The sequence below is a fragment of the Gracilinanus agilis genome, chromosome 3 (assembly GCF_016433145.1).
Source record: "Gracilinanus agilis isolate LMUSP501 chromosome 3, AgileGrace, whole genome shotgun sequence".
NCBI classification, from domain to species: domain Eukaryota; kingdom Metazoa; phylum Chordata; class Mammalia; order Didelphimorphia; family Didelphidae; genus Gracilinanus; species Gracilinanus agilis.
In genome coordinates this window covers 647,888,427-647,904,128 of record NC_058132.1, presented here as the reverse complement: position 1 = coordinate 647,904,128, position 15,702 = coordinate 647,888,427, and positions in this window count along the sequence as shown.

Below are 15,702 nucleotides of genomic sequence, written 5' to 3'. Positions count from 1 at the left end.
ATAGAGAGAAAAAGAAAGAAAGAGAGAGAAAGAAAGAAAGAGAGAGAGAAAAAGAAAGAAAGGAAGGAAGGAAGAAAGGAAGGAAGGAAGAAAAAGAAAAAGAGAGAAAGAAGAAAAGAAAGAAGGAATGAAGGAAGAAAAAGAAAAAAGAAAAAGAAAGAAAAAGAACATATTTGAGGCATGTATATATTATACATGTACATATGTATATATACATGTATATATGTATGCATGTGTATGTATATACACATATACACATATACTCTCACACACATACATGACAGCCCCTGATCTCGGGAAGAGTACATTCTGATAATACATATGAAAGTGTTCAGGAACAAATCCTATGTAAAGGCTCTGTGGTCCTTAGGGAACAGTGATGAAGTATATAGCATAGCAATAGATGTTTAGTATCATTTTCACTGAGAAAAACAGATTGGTTCCTCATGGTGGACCATTTGATAGTGCCAAATGGCACTGTCTTTGGTGATGACAACTTTCTTTTCTGAGCCTTCAATGTCTGTGATAGAGATCATATAAACAGTTGCCAGTCTATATGTCTATGGGAGCTATTTCCCAATATGAGGGCTATAGCAGCTGGGCTAGATCCAGGACCAGTGGTCAAGGGGAGGCTGTCACTCCTTGGACTTGCCTATCATAGAAGTTATTGTCAGTGATGGTGAAGAAAGCTTGTCCCTTCTCCATGATGATTTCTCTTATTAATAATGGCTACATATCCCAGGATAGACACAGAGCAGTGGTCTGAGATGAATCCTATCCCAAGAGCACTTGGCTTTACCATGGTGGTAGTAGTTTGACTTTTTTTATCTTGTCCTGAGGGTGCAGCTCTCTGCTGCTTCAGCTATGTTGACTTGCCTGCCCTGTAGGTGACCAATGGTGGGGATGACAGGTGAGTGGCCAAAAGGCACCATGGTTACTTTCTTGAGATATCAGGAGTAAGCAAAGTTCTTTTAGCCCATGGATAGACCTTTTGTGGTAAACTATATCTTACTTTTTTGTTTTGTGTTCTATTAAAAAGGCAAGACCATTGCACAGACCTTCTGGAGAATAGACTGAAAATCAGAGTAGAATGACAAGGCACAGAGAGTAGGGAAGGGTAGATACCACCCCTACACTATGGGTCATCCTCCCAGTAGCCAAGTGGTTTAGCTAAAATTAGGGATTCTTCTTCTTGGTTAAGCAACAATTTTCTATTGGTATAGGATGCAATTTCTCCTATTTCCCTTAAAGGCTTCCATCTTCATTATCCTCTCCTCCAGCTTACTGTTTTCTTTTGGCTATTGTTGAAGCCCCTATCAAGGAACAGACTGTCCAGAATGGAATTTGGGGAGGATAGGGAATGGAAAGATTACCTCAACTCTGGCAGAAAGCACAAAACCATTGGCTTTTATGACTAGATGGGAACCCAGAGATTGTGTAACTCCATCTTCATTTGACAGGAAGATGCAACGGAGGACCAGAGAGGAGAAGACTTGTCCAAGGCTACCTCAACAACTCTTGTCTTATCCAACATCACTGTGTGCAGCTCAATTGGGCATGAGCTCTACTCTCTCTTTCTAATGGGAAGGACAACATTCTCAAGTTAGGAGGATCTGGGTCAACATCTTACCTCAGCAATTGAAGCAAGTCACTTCCTTATCTGATTCTTGGATATTTGGTCTAGTAAAATGGGACAATAATATCTGTGATGCCTTCCTCGGGGCTATTGTGAGCCTCAAGTGGGGTCCTGCATGGATGGTGCTCTGAAAATTTGGAAGTGTCATAAAGATGGTAGCCATGCTGATCAAGGAATCTTCCATGTTAGATAGAGCCAGAAGGAACCTCCATGACCATAACATCCATCCCCTTCACATTACAGAGGAGGAACCTCAGGCTCAGAAATATTGTCAATCAATCACTGAGCATTTATTAAGCACCTACTATGTTCCAGGCACTATGCTTAGAGCTGGAGGTCCAAAAAAAGGCAAAATCCAGGCCCTGACCTCAACAAGTTGACAGTTGTAATGTAGAGGATGGCAGGATGGAATTCTGGGTGAGGCTTGACCCTGTATTTTGCAGGAATCCCATCCTGCCATCCTCTACATTACACAGTCTAATGCAGTGGTTCCGAAACTTTTTTGGCCTACCGCCCCCTTTCCAGAAAAAATATTACTTAGCCCCTGGAAATTAATTTTTTAAATTTTAATAGCAATTAATAGGAAAGATAAATGCACCTGTGGCCATCACCGCTCCACTGGATTGCTGCAGCACCCACCAGGGGGCGGTGGCGCCCACTTTGGGAATCACTGGGGAACAACTCAGTCTAATGGAGTTAAGTGATTCACCCAAGATCACACAGCTATCAAGTAATCGAGAGAAGACTTTAACTATAGGTCTTCCAATGGCCAGGTTCATGCTCCCATGCTTCTATTTGATGATGACAATGGCAAAAACAACAGCGCCTCTGCGTAGGGAGTATAATAGGATGAAGAGATTTCTAGTTTAGAGTCCAAAGATTGAGATGCCTTGGCTTTCAGCTCCAGCTCTGCTAGTTGCTAGCTATATGATGCTATGGATAAAAGTCTACATTTTCCACATTCTCTCTTATCTCATCTGTGAAATGAGATTAGACTAGACGGCCTCACAGGTCTCTTCCACTGTAGAGTCAGGAGCCCACGATCCCAGAAGTTTCTGCTGTGCCATTCACTAGCTGTTTGACCCTGTGGACAAATATTGTCTCCTCCGTAGGCCTCAGCTAGAAAATGAGTTCCCTCATCTGTGAAATGAAGACACTGGATAAGCGGACCTTTCAGATCTCTCTCTCGCTAGGTTTATCATCCTCTTAGCTGATTATTCTATGAATTCCAGCCCTGCCACTCTGCTACATTGTGCTGTAGGCAAGTCTCATTTTCTTTCCAAGGCTCAGTTTCTTCAACTGTGAAATGAGGGATTGGACCAGTTGATGTCTATTGGAGAAATTTATTTGGTGCTTTAAGCTTTACCAAGTCCTCCAAATGCATGTTCATACCAGATCCTCACAACATCCCTGAGAGGTAAAAGAGTTTTCTACTGCTTAACTTGAGGTATAACTAGGGTAGGTATTATGTCCATTTCTCAGATGAGGAAATTGAGATCAGAGAACCTTGCTCATGGCCACACATCTATTAAGAGTAAAATCACAGTCCATATCTCCTTGGGCTGCTTTCCAGAATGCTCAGCACTATATGTAACACACTCCCTTTCAGTATTATAGTCTCTGAGGACTCTTCCAATTCTCTGAGTCTTGGAGTTAGGCAATATTAGATTAGTGCAATAGATGGGTCTATATCTCCTGCTATGAATAACTTGAGAACCAATACACACTTTGTCCTAGGGGAGGAGTGAGGTGGTACCAAGGAATGCTTCATGGGTCCTGTTTTGGACCTTCATCTAAACAGATATAAAGGGGAGAATCAGTCCAATGGGGAATAGTCTGAATAGTCACAAATATGACTGAAGGGTGAGAAGGAGAAAAAGAGGGTTGTAGAGAGTGGTCATGTTTGACTGATGAGATGGTGAGCAGGAGAGTGGAAGCAATATAGCATGAGCTTGGATGCTGTCTCTTTGCCCTCAGAACTTTGGGAGTTTGTAGCCAGAGCTGCTCAGGGAATTTGTTCAGGGAAACTATTCATCTATACAGGGCTTGCTACCTCTCCTCTTCCCAAAGAGTTCCAAGATCAAGTCTGTCAACCAGGATCACGATAGAGGAAAAACATTGAGGTGGAATTCTTCTTTTCAATTTTAATTGCTGATATCTCTAAAGCGCTTGAAAGTGAATAAAGCACTTTATACACATTATTTCACTTAAAGCTCACAATAGTATTATGAACAAGGCAGATTTTATTAGATCTGCTTAAAAAAAATCAAAAGTCTAGATATGTGATTCTATTGGCAGGGGGAACTTCTGGTGTAGAAGCTCCCTTCACCAATGAAGATGGACAGCTCCTTCTCCCCTTCCTTCTGCTTCTCTGGATTCTCCTGACTACAAATCTAGTTGACTTTCCCAATATGTTTGAAATGACAAATCAGATTGATTTCTGGGCTTGGCCTATCTAAACCAACTCCTAAAGTGAAGCAACTAATTGTGGAATGCTAAGAATACCAAGAACAGTGAAACCAAGTCCTCATTCTCCCAGAATTTAGGAAATCAATCATTTGACTTTTCAGACAATCATCAGGGGCCGAACAACCAGGACTGCCCTCAAACAGAATGAAGAAGCCCATTGGCAGAGTACCCAACCCTGCTCTGCTCCTTTATCATAACAATAGTAATAATGATAATTTAAGTATGGCGTTAAGATCTGTAAAGTGCTTTTACATATGTTAATTCATGTGATCTTGACAATAACCCTATGAGATTGACAATTCTTATTACATAAACCACCTCCAAGGGAAAAAGGTCTCTCCCAGAGCACTGAATTAGGAACCAGAAGACCTGGGTTCAAATTCTGACTGCCACTTCCTATCTGTGAATCTTTGGGTAAGTCCTCTCTCTCCTAAGGCCCCAAATTCCTCAGGCAGAAAATAAGGAGGTTGGACTAGATGATGCCTAAAGGTTCTCCTAGTTCTAAATGGAATGGTCCTCCTTGCCCCATTGATGTGGTTCTTTGTTCTGGAACTAAAGAGAATGAATGAAATTTTCTTTAAAAGATTAATTACTTGATAGAGTATGAATTCCTTGCCTCTTTTCCTTGAACATTTGATGCCAATAGATTCATTTATGTTTCACACATATAATTCAGTTTGGGATTTGGTCGTGAAAAAGAGTAGGTCCTGGAGGCCAGAGAGACACAATACAAATGAGGTCTTGGATCTCACTGGTAAAGTTGGGGGTCCTGACTTTCTAAGAATCCCAAGTTCTTGACCCTAGATGCTAGATGATGCTAGAGAAAAGGCAGTACCAGAAACTGGGTAAGTACTTGGGAAATGTAGGGCTCCTGGTAAAGGGGGAAGGGTTGAGGTCTTGACTATTTTAAGGATTTTGTAGGGAACCTTTGCATTTCTTTTGTCAGATTAGCCAAGGTCTGTCTTGTATTCCATGTCTTCAATGGAAGCTTAGAACCGTTTCCTCTCTTTTTTGTGGCTACCCAGACAGAAGCCAACAGCTGATGTTCTCAGGGGAGAGCTTGGCTAGAAGCAGGGCCAAATAGAAACCCTTAGAAGTTTCCCAAGTTGAACCCGGTACCTAAAAACTCAGAGTGTTAACTCTGAACTATACAGTAATAAATGCTTCTTGAACTGAATTCAGTTGAATTGATTGACTATAAACACACTTTCTGGGCTCACCCCAAACGGGAAAAGGTATTTTAAGGTGTCATCCCACCACCAGTGGAGGAGAGATTTGGGGATAGGCACGAGCAGGATATTTAGCAGCCTTTGAGTGTTTCCAATAGGTGCTACTTATAAGAAGGATGAGCTGAGTTCACTATTCGTCATAGTTCCATACAAATTGCTGTATTTTCTACTGCCTTGCCTATCCCTGCGGCGAGGAATGGTGCCTGAACTCTACCAGTGGGGCACATTTGCCAAGTGTTCATCATTTAATTATATCAAATTCTAAGACAGAGCAGAAAGTGTTTAAACTAATCACCAGCAGTGCAGGACCAGTAGGCACAGCTGGGATGTCTGCAAAGGGGATTAATTATCTAGAACAATAGTCTCAGGCTGGGTCTAGCATAGGATGCCACAGTGGGGACAGTTTTCTGCCCTCGTATTTTGTCCAAATCCAATTCTTTTCCCCTATTTTTTTTCTAAAAGGAAAAATCCAAATCTCCTCATGCTGACAGTCCCTAGGAAGCCTGGGGAGGAGGGCGTAAGGCCTTCATGGCAAGGAGAGAATTTTGTCAACTAAAAGGCATAATTCAACCTTTATTTATGATTTACCTTTCAGAACTGAACTAAAATAACCTACTCATGGCTCGCTTCAGTCAGACGCGATAAAGTGGAAGGTTGACACAGGCCTTTAAAAGCTCTTCAATAATTACCAATTTCACAGTAAACAAAGCTTTCATGCCTGATTAGGCAATCCATATTATGGCTCCATTAACACGCTGTGGCACTTCTTCGTCCATCTCCTATATTTCAGAGCACACGGAGATGGGGGCCCAGTCATCACGCTTAATTGATAGCTAACAGAAACAAACTTCCTAAAAGGGAAATCATTTCAGGGCCTTGATTTGATAAATTATAAAAGTTCATTGTTTCCATTTACACACCAACAAGAAGCCCGGTGCCACTCATATTTAATCACGTTCATGCAGGAACCGGAGGATGGCCTTCTGCCTTGTGCCTAGGCCTTTAGAGCACTTTGACGTGGGCCTCCCGAATTAAGCCGTGGTCAGGAGAATGGGAGCTAATTGGTCAGAGAAGGCGCCCTTTTCTTTCTCTCTCCTTCCCTCCACTTAGCTGGGAGTGTTCGTACAGTTAGTCACCTACTTAGGTATGACTCAAAGGCTACCGAAGACGTCCAATCTCGTCTCTGAATCTCTCTGCCTTTAGTCATGCCATCATACATGAAACTGCACATTTTGTTCCTTCGATGCACTAAGGCATAGAAGATTCAAGTATCTTTATTCAATTCAAGTCAATTCAGGAAGGATTTTATTTTTGGTGTCTGTTTAGGTGGAATGTTCTATGCCACACAGTGGTGAGAAGAAAGCAGAAATGGCGCCTTCTCTCAAAACGCTTACATTCTATTTGGGGGAGAAAGAACATGGACACAGAGTAGTAAAAATGCGAATAAATACAATTTCAGCAATGGTGATCTGAACAATGGGAGGAATTAGGAAAGGCCTCTCCTAGGATGTGGTCCTTGAGCAGAGGCTCGAAGGGACCCAGGTGTTCTGAGAGGTAAAGGAGAAGAGAGAAGGTTCTTTGTGCGAGGCGTTGAGGCAGGACACAGAAAGTTGGATGTGAGCAAGCAAACAGGTTGGTTGGAACATAAAGTCCATAGTGGAAAATGGCATCTAATCTGAGAGGAAATCAAGAACAGAGAAGGAAACATGGAAGGAAACTCAGAAACCATCTGGCTCAATCTTATTTTACAAAGAAGGCAACTGAGGATCAGGGAAGCTAAGCAATTTGCTCAAGAACACTGAGGCAGTAAGTATCTGAGGTGGGATTTGAACAGATATCCTCTGCTCCCACTTAGTACTATTTCCATTGGTCCATATTCCCAATGATAGGGATTTCGTATTTATCCTGGAGGCAAGAGGGAGTTTCACGAGCGAGGGAGTCACATACGTATACCTTAAAGGTACCTGTTTGGCAGCTTGGTAGTTGAGGAACGTTCCCTGGGCATTGTTACATGTTATCAGAAATTATATCTTACTTGGAATGAACATTTAATGGAGACGCCTAGAGAACGAGACTCATCACCTTTGGGATAGGAGAGAGGGTTAGAAAAGTTATAGACTATGAGGAGCTGCTCCTGGGAGAAAGAGGTAGTAAATATTGGGCACTACCAACAAGGCCCATGGACAGATGGAGAAGCCATTCATCTTTCAGTCCAAAATGAAGAAGGGTCAGGGTTAGGTGGAGTGGAGAGATAGATCTTGAGTTCCTCTACTCTGGGTTTGTAAAACAAGTCAATTAGGGGTTTTCTCAATGCAAAAGCTGAGGGGTTAGACTAGGTGGCCTCCCTAAAAGGCAATGAAGTACAGTGGAAAGAGCTAGATTTTCAGTTATAAATGTCTGAATTTTAAATCTCATCTCTTACACTTAAAACCATATAACCTTAGGAAAATCTCTGTGCACCTCAGTTTCCTTATATGTAAGAAGAAGAAGTTTGAATTTGATGATTTCCAAGGTACCATCCAGCTCTCAGTCTAGATATCATGACTATCTAAACTGTTGGTGATTCTTGGACACCTTATTGCCCTATTTCTGGATTCACACACAAGGTACATTTGTCATTTAACGTCCTTCCTGGTTTAGCTTCAGCCTGTTTCTCTAAACTAGTTCCACATTGCTTCACTGTGCACACTTCGTGTTTCAGCTAAAGTGGCCCATATACTGCTCCCAGGAGGCCATCCTATCTCCTGTGGCCATGCCTTCATGCAGGCCATCCCATGTGCCATAAATGGTGTCTCAATTTTCACCTCTGCCCCTTGGAATCCTTGGCTCCTCTCTGGGTTCAGCTCAAGTGCCTCCTCCTACAAGAGTCCTTTCCTGGTCTTTCCAAGCTTCAATGGGGACAACACAGGGGAGTGGGAAGAGTTCTGGATGTCCAATTCAGAGAATCTAAAGTTTGAATCCTGATTCCTTATACTCACTCCATGTGACTTCAAGAAAGTCATTTAATCTCTCTGGTCCTCAGCATTATCATCTGTAAAAGGAGAGTTTCATATACTCTGGCCTTTAAACTCTAAATCTGTGTTCCTTTCTCTCTGGAACCATTTTGTCTACTCTTTACCTTAGTGTAAGCTCACTGTCCACCATGAATTATAAGTTCCTTCAAGGTACAGGCTATTCTGGTTTTTTAACTTGTTTATATACTCGTGTTTATAGTAGAGTGTGTGGCATATTAAACATTCTAAGAAATGTTTCTAAAATGGAACCATTTTCTTAGAACTGGGCTCGGCATGAGATCTGGTTCCTGCAGTACCAGCTTTCTTCAGCTGCCATTGGTTTCTGTGCTCTGAACACTTTGTCAGAATTCATTCCAATGGCCAAATGTCGATGATGTTCAAAGGAGGAACTAGCAGGGGTGAAGGAAGAAGAGGAAGAAGAGGATAATAAAAGAAGAGGAGAGAGAAGAGGAAGATGAGGAGAAAGAGGAGAGGGAGGAACAAAAGGAAGACAATGAAGAAGAGGAGGAGGAGGAGGGATTTCTGCCAAGGACACAGGAACATTGACAGCAAGGACACCTTTTCTCCAGCCCCCTCACTGCTGTGCAGTGCAGCTCCTGAGAAGCTCAAACTACATTTTTAATGAAGTGGCTCATTTGACAAAACACTTCAGGCTAAGAGGAAATCTTTCTCTAACCAGAATTGATGGGGGATGCTTTGCAGCAACATTAGCAGGATCTCAGCTTGTCCTTCAGCACCACTAGACAGGCTGAACTTTAACTGGCTCAGTGGATCAGCCAAGCCCACAGCTCTCTCTGCAATTTGTGGAGAGTTTCTTGAGCATTCCTGGCTCTCGGACTGATTAACCTCTCATTACCTTTAATGGAAGATATGGGGAGGAAGTTCATTTTCTTTTTGGTGACTCGTGTTTCTTGCTGTGAGTTATTGGTCTATGTTGACTCATTGTTATAAAGATAAGCTACATTTGGACCACTCAAGGACAACTGTGCTCCCTTTGAGTGCTGGAACTAGTTCATTTCAAGACCAATGTTGTGGTGTTATGGGTTCCAATGTTGCCCTTCATGACAGCTGTGAGACCCCAGATTATCTTTAGCGCTATCCCTTTCAGGGGATCATAACTCTTTAGCTAGAAGGAACCCAAAGGCTGTCTAGTCTAACCTCCCCAAATCACCGATGAGGAAACTAAGGCAAAAGGCACGTAACTAAATGGCCCAAGGTCACAATGGCAGTAAGCATCAAAGATGAGATTGCAAGCAGGTTCTTTCATCCCAGGACAAAGGTACAGAGATGGTAGAAGGAATGCTTAGTGTTTAGGGAACAGGAAGGAGATCGGTCTGGTTGGAGCATGGACTGTGAAAGTAGAACAGAGTCCAACTGGGAAGGATTTTAAATCATAAATGTCAGTTATTACTTGTATTCAGGGCTCCTTTTTAACCAAGGGAGCATTATGTACTTTTAAAAAATCCCATGCCCCCTTTCTAAGTTACTTAGGAAGATGAATATGATGAGAGATGACTTGACGAGACAAGAACAGCCAGACCATCTATTCTAAGCACCTTTTCTTAGTCTCTCAGGCTAGGAATCTTCAGCATACCTTGGATTTCTTACTCACCTTCAGCTCCCATTTCCAGTCTATCACTAGACTGCTAGATTTGCCTCAAAATTTCCTTGGGATTCACCATTTCCTTTCTGTTTCTCTCTCTTAGTTTCTTTAAAACTCTCTCCCACTCATATCCGAAGCATTGCAACAGTCCCAGAATTGGGTGCCCTGATGCCAGTCTCCACCTCTGTCTACCCCATTCTTGATATCAGCCCTGAAGATGACTTCTGGTCTTATTAGGGACATTTGAACCTTTTGTTTTGGGGCAGTCTTTGCCTGTTTTTTTTTTCTTTAATTCCCATTCCAACTACCAACTTAGGAAACATGGGTTAAAGCTACAAACTCAAAGTCAAACTTGAAGTTCTTGTAGTAACATGCTATTTCAGGAGGCAACAGAAATTCCATTTCTAACCCTAATTCCACATGGTATGGTGATACTGATTCAGGTGCAGCAATTCTCAAAGAATGTTTACTATGTTGCAGAGTGGATGGAGCATTCTCATTGGAAAAAAAACATACAAGCAATTCTTAAAGCATTAAAATAAGTGCATTTATTTGAATTGGAATGGTACCGAATAAGTAGATTACTTTGATGATTATAATTTTAATTATATTGGCTCTGCCTACCTATGAAATATTAATATTCCTCCAATTATTTATAATTATGTTCATAGAGTTTCTAAATTTGTTTTGGAAGAAATACTCCTCAATATTCTATTCTATCTATGATTAATTTTTAAAAGGATCATCTCAGTGTCTCTTCTTGTAGAAGATTGTGATATATAGAATTACTGGTGATTTATGTGGGTTTATTTTATGTCCTGCTACTTTGTTAAAATTATTGACAGCTTTGATTAATTTTTAGTTGAATCTCTAGGATTTTCTACATGTAACATCATATCATTTGCAAAAAGAGATGGTGTTATTACTTCTTTGCCCATTATAATACTTTCAATTTCTTTTTCTTCTCTTATTGCTATTGCTAGCATTTCTAGGATAATATTAAATATTACTGATGATAATGGGCGTCCTTGCTTTACTCTTGATCTTATATGGAAGGCTTCTAACTGATCCCCATTACAAATAATGTTTGCTGATGGTTTTAAATTTATACTTCCTGTTAATCTAAGGAAAAATCCATTTATATTTGTACTTTCAAGTGTTTTTTTTAAATATTTTATTTTTTTAGAAACATTTTCCATGGTTACATGATTCTTGTTTTTACTTTCCCCTTCACACCCCCTTCACCTCCCTCCATAACCAATGAACATTTCCACTAGTTTTAACATGTGTGATCAATCAAGACTTATTTACATATTATTGATAGTTGCATTGATGTGGTCGTTTAGTGTCTACATCCCTAATCATGTCCGCTTCAACCCATGTGTTCAAGCGGTTGTTTTTCTTCTGTGTTTCCACTCCTGCAGTTCTCCCTCTGAATGTAGGTATCATTCTTTTCCATAATCAAGTATTTTTAATAAGGAATGAGTGTTATAGTTTGTCAAAAGTGTTTTTCTGCATCTACTAATATAAATATATGGTTTTTTGTTTCTTTTTTTGTTGATGTAATCAATCATGCTTATAGTTTTCCTTATAGTAAATCATCTTTGCATACCTAGTTTAAATCTTGTTTGGTCATAATGTGTAATCTTTGTGATGTATTATTGTAGTCTCTTGGCTAATATTTATCTAATTTTTGTATCTATTAGTTTCATTAATGAAATTGGCCTATTATTTTCTTTCTTGTTTTTTTGTTTGTTTGTTTTTCTGTTCCTGCTTTAGGTATCAGCACCACAGATGTTTCACAGAGGGAATTTGGCAGGATACCTTCTTCACTGATTGTTCTAAATGATTTATTTAATATTGGAATTAGATGATCTTTAAATGTTTGGTAAAATTCACTTGTAAATCTTCTAGTCCTAATATTTGGAAGTTCATATATGGCCTGTTTAATTTCTTATTCTAAAATAGGTTTATTTCTTCCTTGTTAGTTTTGGCCATTTATATTTTTGTAAGTATTCCTCTATTTCACTTAAATTATTAAATTCGTTGGCATGTAATTGGGCAAAGTAACTCCCAATAGTTGCTTTCATTTCATCTCTATTAGTGTTAAATTCATGCTTTTCTTTTTTTGATGCCTGTGATTTGGGTTTCTTCTATTTTAAAAAATCATATTACCAATGATTTATCTATTTTGTTGGAATTATATTTTAATAAGGCCAACTCTTTGTTGTATTTACTAATTCAATAGTTCTCTTAATTTCAATTTTGTTCATCTCACCTTTAATTTTCAGGATTTCTGATTTATCTTTTAATTGGGGTTTTTTAATTTGTTATTTTTCTAAATTTAAAAAATTGAAAACCCAATACAGTGTTCTTTTCTTTCTTCATTTTATTGATCTAGGTATTAGAGATATAATTTCCCCTTAATTACTATTCTTCTTGTATCATAAGTTTTGGTATGTTGTCTCATTATCATTTTTTTTTCTTTCTTTTTTTTTTTTTAAACCCTTGTACTTCGGTGTATTGTCTCATAGGTGGAAGATTGGTAAGGGTGGGCAATGGGTGTCAAGTGACTTGCCCAGGGTCACACGGCTGGGAAGTGGCTGAGGCCGGGTTTGAACCTAGGACCTCCTGTCTCTAGGCCTGACTCTCACTCCACTGAGCTACCCAGCTGCCCCTCATTTTTTAAATAAAATTATTGTTTCTATGACTTCTTAAATCCACTTATTCTTTAAGATTAGGTTATTTTGTCTCCAATTAATTTTTATCCTGTGATCCCATGGTCTCTAACTAAATATAATTTTATTATATTATGATCTGAAAAAGATACATTTGATATTTCTGTTTTCTTGCATTTAATTATAACTTATGAGTCAATATAGGGCCAATTAAAAAATACCATGTGCTGCTAGGAAAAAAGGTATATTCCTTTTTTGCCTCCTATATAATTCTTTTTAGATATCTATCATAGCTTTTAAAGGATTTTATTTATCTCCTTAACTTCTTTCTTATTTGTTTTTTGATTAGATTTATTCAGTTCTGAGAGGGGAAGGCTTAAATCCCCCACTACTATACTTTTGTTAACTATTTCCATCTGTAATTCCTTCTGCTTTTCCTTTAAAAAATTTGGGTGCCATAATACTTGGTTCATATATGTTTAGTATCAATATTTCACTATCTATGGAACCTTTTTTTTAAACCCTCACCTTCCGTCTTGGAGTCAATACTGTGTATTGGCTCCAAGGCAGAAGAGTGGTAAGGGTGGGCCATGGGGGTCAAGTGAATTGCCCAGGGTCACACAGCTGGGAAGTGTCTGAGGCCAGATTTGAACCCAGGACCTCCCATCTCTAGGCCTGGCTCTCAATCCACTGAGCTATCCAGCTGCCCCCTCTATGAAACCTTTTTAACATAATATAATGTCAATAATTTAAAAACATATTATCATTATATAGGAAATAGTAAAAAAACTTGTTAAGGAAGGGGAGGTCTACTAGTACCAGATTTCAACTTATATTATATAGCAGTAATTATCAAAACTCTCTGGTACTTGCTAAGAAAAGAAAAGTACATCAGTAGAACAGAACAGACACACAACAAATAGTCATAAAAGATTACATACAATAACCTTGTGTTTGACAAAAGTAAAAATCCATGTTTTGGGAATAAAAATTTACTACTTAAAATTGTTGGGAAAACTGGAAAGCAATTTGACAGAAACTAGATAGAGACCAATATGTTACACTGTTTACCAAGGTATGATAAAAATGAACACATGATCCAGGTTTAAAGAGAGATATTATAAACAAATTAGAAGAACAGGGAACATTATCTTATTAACTGTATGGTTAAAAGAAGAATTTATAAATAGACAAGAGATGGAAAACATTGTGATATGTTAAAGAGATAATTTTAAATATTTTTAAAATTAAAAATGTTAAATTAAATTGAAAAGCTTTTGTACAAATAAGACTAATGTAGCTAAGATTAGAAGGAAAGCAGTAAGTTCGGGAAAATTTTTACAGACGATTTTTTGGATAGAGGTTTCATATCTAAAATATATAGAGAACTTTGTCAAGGATTTAATAATATGAACCATTCTCCAATAAAGAAGTAGTTAAAATATAAGACATATTTTGGATGAAGAAATCAAAGAGAGAGATATATGTATATATCCAAAATATGTATATTTGAAATATATATACATCTATATGAAAAATGCTCTAAATCATTATGGATTAGAGAAATACAAATCCAAACAACTCTGAGATATCATGTCATGCCTATCAAGTTGGCTAAAATTATAAAAGAGCAAAATGAAAAATGTTGGAGGGATTATGGGAAAATAAGGACATGGATACATTGTTGGTGGAACTGTGAGCTAATTCAACCATTTTGGAGAGCAAATTTGGAATCATACTCAAAGAGTTTTAAAACTCTGTATACTTTTTGAACCAGTAATATCACTATTAGGTTTATTTCCTAAGGTGATCAAAAATAAAGGAAAAGAAACCATACATTCTAAAATATTTATAGCAGTCCTTTTTGTGGTGGCAAAGAACTAGAAACTGAAGGGATGTCCATCAATCAGGGAATGGCTGAATAAGGTGTGTTGTGTGATTGGAATGAAATATTATATTGTGCCATAGGAAATAACAAACAGGATGATTACAAAAAAAATCTGGAAAGACAAATGAAGTGATGCAAAATGAGGTTAACACAACTAGGAGAACATGGTATACAGTAACAAAAATAATGTATGATGATCAACTGTGAATGACTAAACTATTATCAGCAGAGCAAGGACCTGGGACAACTCCAAGGGGCTCATGAAGAAAGGATCTCTACCACCATAGAAGGAATAGACATAGTCTGAACGCAGATTGAAGCACATCACTCTTCACTTGATTTCCTCCATAAATTTTTCTCTAGTGTAAGCAATATGTCTTGTTTCACAACATGACAAACAGGGAAATATGTATTATATGTTAATATATGTACAGCCTATATCATACTTGCCTTCTTGAGAAGGGGAGAGAAGGAGAAAAGGAAGGACACAAAGAATTTTGGACATAACTAACATGAGAATTTGCTTCTCTTTGATAAGCATATTTGTTATAATTTATAACATTTATAAAAATCATGTAGATTATATTATGTTATATATTATATTATTCGATATTTAAAAAATAAAAAATGGTAAATTAAAATGCATCTAATGCTGTGGCTTGAACTTAAAATTCCAGAATATCAAGAGATTTTTGAATATTAAATCCTTCGGGAAAGGCAATGGAAGAGCTCTGGTTCTGGAAACTCTGTTCAAATCCTAGTTCCATTGTTTGCTCCCTGTGTGACCTTAAGCAAATCTTTTACTCTCTGCATTTCAGTTTCCTCATCTCCAAAAAGAGGGTCTGAATATGACAACCTTTTCTTTTCTCCTTCTGAATTGTCTATTCTTTCCAGCTTTCTTTTATGCTACATGCAAATGAGGGTAAGAATAATAACTCACATTTTTATAGCATTAGAAAGTTTATAAAGCACCTTTTCCGTAGTAATTCTGTGAGGGAAATGGTATTTCCTCTGTTTTACAGATGAAGAAATGGGGCTCCAAAGTAGGGAAGCAGCTTGCTCCAGGTAATAATTCAGGTATTATTATCAAGGTAATAATCAAGGTAATAAGTCAGGAGCAGAGAACAGACATTATCTGTTCATGAGGGTATTTCATCCATGTCTTTATCCAAGCCATTGGCCCAA